The sequence below is a fragment of the Lucilia sericata genome, unplaced genomic scaffold (genome assembly GCF_015586225.1).
Source record: "Lucilia sericata isolate MDLA Ls3-8-SP2 unplaced genomic scaffold, ASM1558622v1 Contig000233F_arrow, whole genome shotgun sequence".
Lineage (NCBI taxonomy): Eukaryota > Metazoa > Arthropoda > Insecta > Diptera > Calliphoridae > Lucilia > Lucilia sericata.
Genome location: NW_023994260.1, coordinates 87,501 through 94,640, shown reverse-complemented (window position 1 = coordinate 94,640; position 7,140 = coordinate 87,501). Strand labels below are relative to the sequence as shown.

The following is a 7,140-nucleotide window of genomic DNA, read 5'->3' as shown; positions in this document are numbered from 1 at the left end:
ATGTGTTGTTTTCTTTTAGGGAATTAATTTCAGAATCCATAGCTTTGATCCATTGTTTGCTTTCTTTGGCATTTATAGCTTCTTTATAGTTCATAGGAGTTTCAATTTTATTTATAAAATCTTGGATTTCCATAACAAAATCATCATATTTAGGATTTGATATCAAAGTACGATCTCTTAATCGTTTTGATAATATTAAATCAGAATTGTCATCATAGTCAGCATCTCTCGTACGTTTTCCTCTCAATCTTCTATCAGGAATAACTTCTTGAACATCATCATCTGATATAACAATTTCATCTAAATCATCCTCTAAAGCATCATCATAAAGTTCTTCATCACTATGTTGTTCTTCTTCTATTAATTCTTCATTTTGTTGATATTCATCTAATTCATGTTGATCTTCATCTAATTCATGATCTTCATTGTCTTTATTATCTGCATTTTGACTTCTGTATTCTTCAAACTTAAACTTAACTTCATTATTTTCTTCAGTATCTAAATTTTTGTTGTTATCTTCTTTAGTATTTTGATCATCAGATACGCATGTTTTAATTTTCTCAATAAATTTGACATCTCTGGAAAGTATAACTTCTTGTTTCTCTTTGATGTAAACCCGATAACGCTCATCATCGTCATAACCAATGAGAAATCCTTTTGTAGCTTTAGCATCCATCTTCTTTCTCTTTTGTTTAGGTATATGAACATAACATTCGCATGATATGATTCTTAAATGATGCACTCTAGGTTTCTTTCCCATCCATAACTCATAAGGACTTTTATTTTCTACTGATGACTTGCCAGTTCTGTTTAGTACATATATTGATGTTCTTACTAATTCAGCCCATATAGCATCCGGAAACTTTGCTTCTGCATTGGAATATTTGAATGTAAGAGCCATCTCAACAACTGTACGATTTTCTCTTTCACTAGCGCAATTCTGTTGTGGTGTATAGGGAGCTGTTAGTCTTTGCATGACACCATTCTTCTTTAGAATTGACTTTATTTCATGGTTGTCAAACTCACCACCATTGTCGCTTAATAATTCTTTTATATGATGACCACGATTATTTGCTAACATCAGAACTTCTTCTAAGCAGTCTTTAACTTCAGACTTTTGTTTTACAACAAATCCAAAACGATACTTCGTATACGAATCTTTAAAAATCACCAGGTACTTCTTTTTAGAAAACGACTCACTAAATGGTCCACAGACATCAGCTGTCACGAGTTCACCGGGACTAGTAGCTTTATTTCTATGACCAAACGGCAACCGATGAGCTTTTCCATATATACACGGCTCACAAACAGTTTTATCATCTTTAATACTAATTCCCATTTCTAATTTAAGCATCTTCTGTATGTGTCGTTTGTCTTGGTGACCCCATCTTTCATGATAAAGTTGAAGTAAATCGGAATCTTGAACTTCATTAACTTCTTCCATACCATACTGCTTTATCGCTTTTATATTAGCTTTATAAAGTGTACCACCTACTGATCTTGACCCACATAAAACTATTTCATCATCAACAAATAGTTTACAATTGGTTGCTGTCGATATAAATCTGCTATTTGGTTGTTTATCCTGAGCTGATAGCACTGAGAATAAATTCCTTGTGATATTAGGTACATACCAAACGTCTGTTAAACACAGCCTCTCTGTTTTGTTCTTGACTTTTGATTCAATTTCTATTGTACCTTTACCAATAGCTTGTAGAACTTCTTTACCTGCCGCTCTTATAAAATTTGGACTTGAAAATGACTTAAAATCCTTAAAATTGTCTTTACTATTAGTTATATGGCGTGTTGCTCCATTGTCAATCCACCAACATGTGGTATCGGCATCTTGCACCACATTTGCTTCCTCACAAAAAACAGGCAAACACTTTTGACTCACAGCTTTGGCTTCATTTGCTTCTTTATTAGGCTTACCATCTGCTGCCCACTTGCGACAATCACGTACCCAATGTCCTTTCTTCTTACAGTAGTTGCAAACATCACTATTTTTCTTGTTAAATTTGTTAGAATTTTCAAATTTCTTAAATTTCGTTTTTGCTATTAGTGCTTCTTCAGTTGAGGTAGTATTGCCTTTTCCAAAGTTCCTTTGATACATAGTTATTTGCATACATAGCTCTTCAAATGTTTTCTCTTCATTTTTGCTTAACATCATCCAACTTGATTTGAACGTGTCGAATTTTGATGGTAGTATGTGCAAAACCTTACCCACTAGCAATAAATCTGGTAATTCGTTTAAATTCTTTTCTTTTAGTCCATTGTTGAATTCTAACCATAATCCTTTTAATTTGGCAATATGCATTGTGACATCTTGATTGTCATCCCAAACGAAAGAGAAAAATTCTGCACATACCTTGAACAATTGATCTTTTGCTGTTGCTTCGAAAAGATTTTTAAGAGCATCCCACACATCTGCAGCACTTTCTTTATCCATAACTTTTTGGTAAATTTCATCACTTATTGAACTACACAACACTGATTTTGCATAACTGTTGGCTTTTCTGTACAAACCGCTTTGTTCTTGATATAATTTCTTTTCTTCCGCTGTGGCTGTTGATTCTAGAGGAGTTGGCTTATGTAATTTCCTATCAATTACATCCAATGTTCCTTCATGGTAATCTAAAAGATCTCTTATCTTTCTTTTCCACATTGGCCATTCAGTTTCACCTTTAAGTATCTTGATGTTCTTGCTAAAATCCATATTTGATTTTGTATTTTCTTCTTGTCTTGAAAAAATTTTCTTTTCTTGACTTAAAAAGAAATTTTTCACTTCAGAAAAATATTTTATTTTTTTTTTAATTATTATTCAAGAGCTTCCTGGGCTCATAACCTTTTATTGTAAAAGTTTATTTTCGAATGAATATAAATACAAAACATTTCTCAAATACAAAATTCAATACAAGGTTTTACAAAAAGGGTGTTAACTAAATCTTAACACAAATACATTATTAACATCAACAGTTTCGAGCTATATCAATTGCATTTAATACAAATCAATGATTTTAAAAATATGCATTTTTAAACTCACACCATGCCTGCATTTAATGAGATAGGGCTCTAAAACATATATCATATGAAAGCCCAAATTGTTGTCTACAAAATTTTATGTAATATGAAGTACCGTTACATCGATATATTTTTGAGATAACGGCGCTTTTGTAAAAAAGTCAATATCAACATTTCACCCTGGCTCTCAATGGGTTAATAATTTATGTCAAGATATAATCAATTATATATCAACATTTTGAAGACCTCTAACTCCAGGAGAAATATTTTAATCATGTATATTTTTTTCTCGGAATTAACTGAATTAGAACGTTTGACTTACGCCTGCTTCTATAATTAGAAGGTTTTTTGAACAGTCTAACTATGATTTCTTAGAGTTTAATATGTTATTAATGTATTTTCTATAAAATTTTATGTATACACATTACTAACATCACATATGCAACCTAAAAATTTAAAAGCTAAACAATTTTATTAAATTTATGCATAATAATATAAAAATTCAAATTTGTACATACAATTAAAAAAAAGTAAGAAAAAAGGGAATTTGTGCCACAGTTCTATTCTACATACAAAAGTGCCATCACTGTTCTAAAAATGTCACGTAACAACGTTATAAAATTCTATTTTATACAGGTTGAAACGTTACGGCTACATTTCGGTAAGCATTTTCATTGCTTTTCCTTAATCAAAAACGATCAGCTGACACGTTTTCTTACGGTTACAGTACGTTGCGGTTGGGTAATCCTACCTTAAACGTAATTGAAAAACTTAGCCGGCTTATAGTCGATTTTAAGCCGCCGCCGACAATTTTAGTGTCAGCCGTTGACGCCGTTAATGTTTGTCGGCGCAGGTCTATGGTGGGCTTGGCATTTTTTTTCAGTTCAGTTGACTTTTCTATTACTGCTGCTTTTGTTTTAAGCCAAAAATACTTATTTTGTGTTTATTTTTTAGTTTTTACTTAATAAAACTTATTATTTTCTAATTTAAAACAAAACAATAATGTTCATCAAGTGTATGTGAATAAGTTTAAGTGGAAAACAAGTGAAAAAGGTAAGAATAAAATGAAGTGAAGTTAAAAACATGAATGAATTTCAAACGGAATTTGTGAAGAAGAAAAAAATACGAAATGACACGCTAAGTGGTTGTTGTGATGTTGAGGGAGCTACTACAACAACAACAACGAAAAACATACCTTTGCTTTCGTATTGTTTTCATAGTAAAGTGATGTGTTGTTGTTTTTGTTTGTTTTTTCCTATTTGATGTGAGTGTTTTTTTGATTTTGTTGAAAGAATTGTTAAAGAGTCACACACATGGGCGTTGACCAAATTAAAATAATATATAAAATAATTAATAAATTTTAAAACTAAATGAATTATTAAATATTAATACATCTATATTAATAAAAAATAACGTTTTTTACATAAATTCTTTGTAAAAACAAGTGTTTTTTCCGTGAAACCAAAAACAAATTTGTTTGTGTTTTACTTTAATTTAGGGTTACCAAGTGTAAGTGTTTTATTTTGTTTTAAAATTTTTGTTTTTTTGTTATATTCCCAAATTGTAAACTGTTATACGGTTTCGTATTACAAGCTGCTTGTAATCAATATTAACCTTTTAACCCAGACATCGTTTTTTATAGTATGTGCTGCCAAGTGGCATTCCTTCTCGTTTTCATTACAAATTTGTTTCTTCGCTAATTAACATCAATTATTATGAATCACACAATTTGGCTTCTGTACGACAGTTGTTCTCCCCTTTGCCTGTGTTTTTTTTTTTCAAAAGTCGTACTTGAACAGTGTTGCCGTAAGTTAAGTAAAAAGAAAGTGTAGTTGGTCATTTTGGACAATGTATGATACCCCTACACCAGTTATGATTATAGACTTTTCTATAGTCCAGACTATAAACTATTCTATAGTGTCCAGTCCAGACGATAGACTAACAATAGTGCAGACTATAGACCATTTTATAGTCCAGACTATAGACTTTTCTATAGTCCAGACTATAGATTTTTCTATTGTCCAGACTATAGATAATTCTATAGTCCAGACTTTAGACTATTTTACAGTCCAAACTATAGACTATACTATGGTTAAGACTAAAAACTATTCTATAATCCAGACTGTAGACTCCTCTATAGTGCACACTATATCCTATTGTATAGCATAGACTGTAGACTATTCTATAGTCTAGACTATAGATTTTTCTATTGTCCAGACTATAGATAATTATAGTCCAGACTTTAGACTATTTTACAGTCCAAACTATAGACTATACTATGGTTAAGACTAAAAACTATTCTATAATCCAGACTGTAGACTCCTCTATAGTGCACACTATATCCTATTGTATAGCATAGACTGTAGACTATTCTAAAGCCCAAACTGTAGACTATTCAATATTCCACTATAGGCTATTGTACAGCACAGACAGTAGACTATTCCGTATTTAATACTAGAGACTATTCTATAGTTAAACTGTAGACTAATCTATATTTCAGACTGTAGACTATTTTATATTCCAGACTCTTTTCTGTAGTCTAGATTATAGACTATTCTATAGTGAAGACATCGAATATTCTATAGTCCAGACTGTAGACTAGACTATAACCTATTCTATAGTTTACACTATGGACTATTCTATAGACTATTCTATAGTACACACTAAAAGCTATTATATAGCACAGACTGTACTCTTTTCTATAGTTTAGACTCTAGGCTATTCTATAGCCCAGACTAGATTATTCTATATTTCATACTATAGACTGTTAAATAGTCTAGACTGTAAACTATTAGTCCTCAAAACAAAATGTATAGTCCTCAAAACAAAATGTCTTTATTGCTACTTAGAAGGAACTTACCAACCTCCAAAAGTCGACTTAATATAACCTTAATTGCAACTCAACCGTAAACTATAGGATAATTAGTCACGTTGAATATATCTACGAATTATCCCATTTCTATCTTGATTGACAGATTAAATGCTTTTAAGTTTATGTGGTTTAACATATTCATAGAAATATGTATACAACTCATTTAAATAGGACCCTAATAAACTAATAAACCATTAACTGGCAAAACATTATAATAAAAGAAAGGTGGTCCCTTATTTTAGTTTTAGGGTGTTTAACAGTTATATATTAAACTCAAATTTTGTTATACTCTTTTTTCACTTCATAATTTGCAAAATAAAATTGCATACATAATTACTTTGTATATCTATTGTATGTTCATTTGATCAGTTCGGTTTTAGCATTTAGTTTCATATTACCTATTACACGTTTTCCTTACATATGCCACCATTATTTAAGTGTTCATTTTTTTCGACCGCCTATTTTGTACTTACAACTAAACCCCTTGGTAGCCATTTCTTTACATACACCACCTTTTATCTCTAAAGTAGTGTTCTGGTTTGACTTTAGACTCGTGCATTCAATTGTATTTGCTTCGCTGCACTTTAATGTATGGATATGTTACTTATTTTCATTTGTTCCAACTGGCGTTAATAAATGTATTTTTTATTTTGGTTTGTTTGAGTTTGCTGTTATTATTTTTGGTTTCTCTACCGAGCGACCGGCTGGCGGTCAAGTGCAGTTAATACTTTGGCATAATCTCCTTTTTTTTTTGTAACTGTCAGAATATTAGTTGCCCTATACATATTTTAATATACATACAGTTGCCGGAATACACAAATAATGGCCCCTTTAATTAAAAATTAGAAAAAAATATATTTTTTATAATAAAATTTCGGAAGTAGATGAAAGTAAACTTCTATATTTAAATGTCGTAAAGGGTTCTTAACTTATTAACTAAATCCATTAAATCTATATAATTCTAAAACTAAAGAAATGTTTACATTAAACTCAATTTATTAAAAAGTTAATTTAATTATATATTTTTTCACTAATTGATTGAATATTGTCTATAATATATTTTTTCTAATAATAACCATTGAAAACACTTAAATAGAAACTCTTTCTTAATATGACCCCTTTACAAAAATTAAACACTTTTAATTTCAATTTGTGCTAACGATAAGAATCCCCCAACATAAAAAATTATCAATGAATTAACTTTTATCACCCTCTTCAGATAATCTAAACACTTTAATAAAGTATTC

General features: G+C 30.4%; 1 protein-coding gene across 1 annotated transcript in view; it reads left to right on the top strand.

Annotated features, from left to right (window-relative positions):
• The first annotated feature begins 3,884 nt into the window (after window positions 1-3,884).
• Window positions 3,885-7,140, top strand: part of LOC119602441 (CD109 antigen) — a 16,788-nt gene continuing 13,532 nt past the window's right edge. Inside the window, exon 1 of the mRNA XM_037953969.1 lies at window positions 3,885-4,074. The gene's annotated coding sequence lies outside the window, so the exon portion shown is untranslated. The remainder of the gene's footprint in view (window positions 4,075-7,140) is intronic.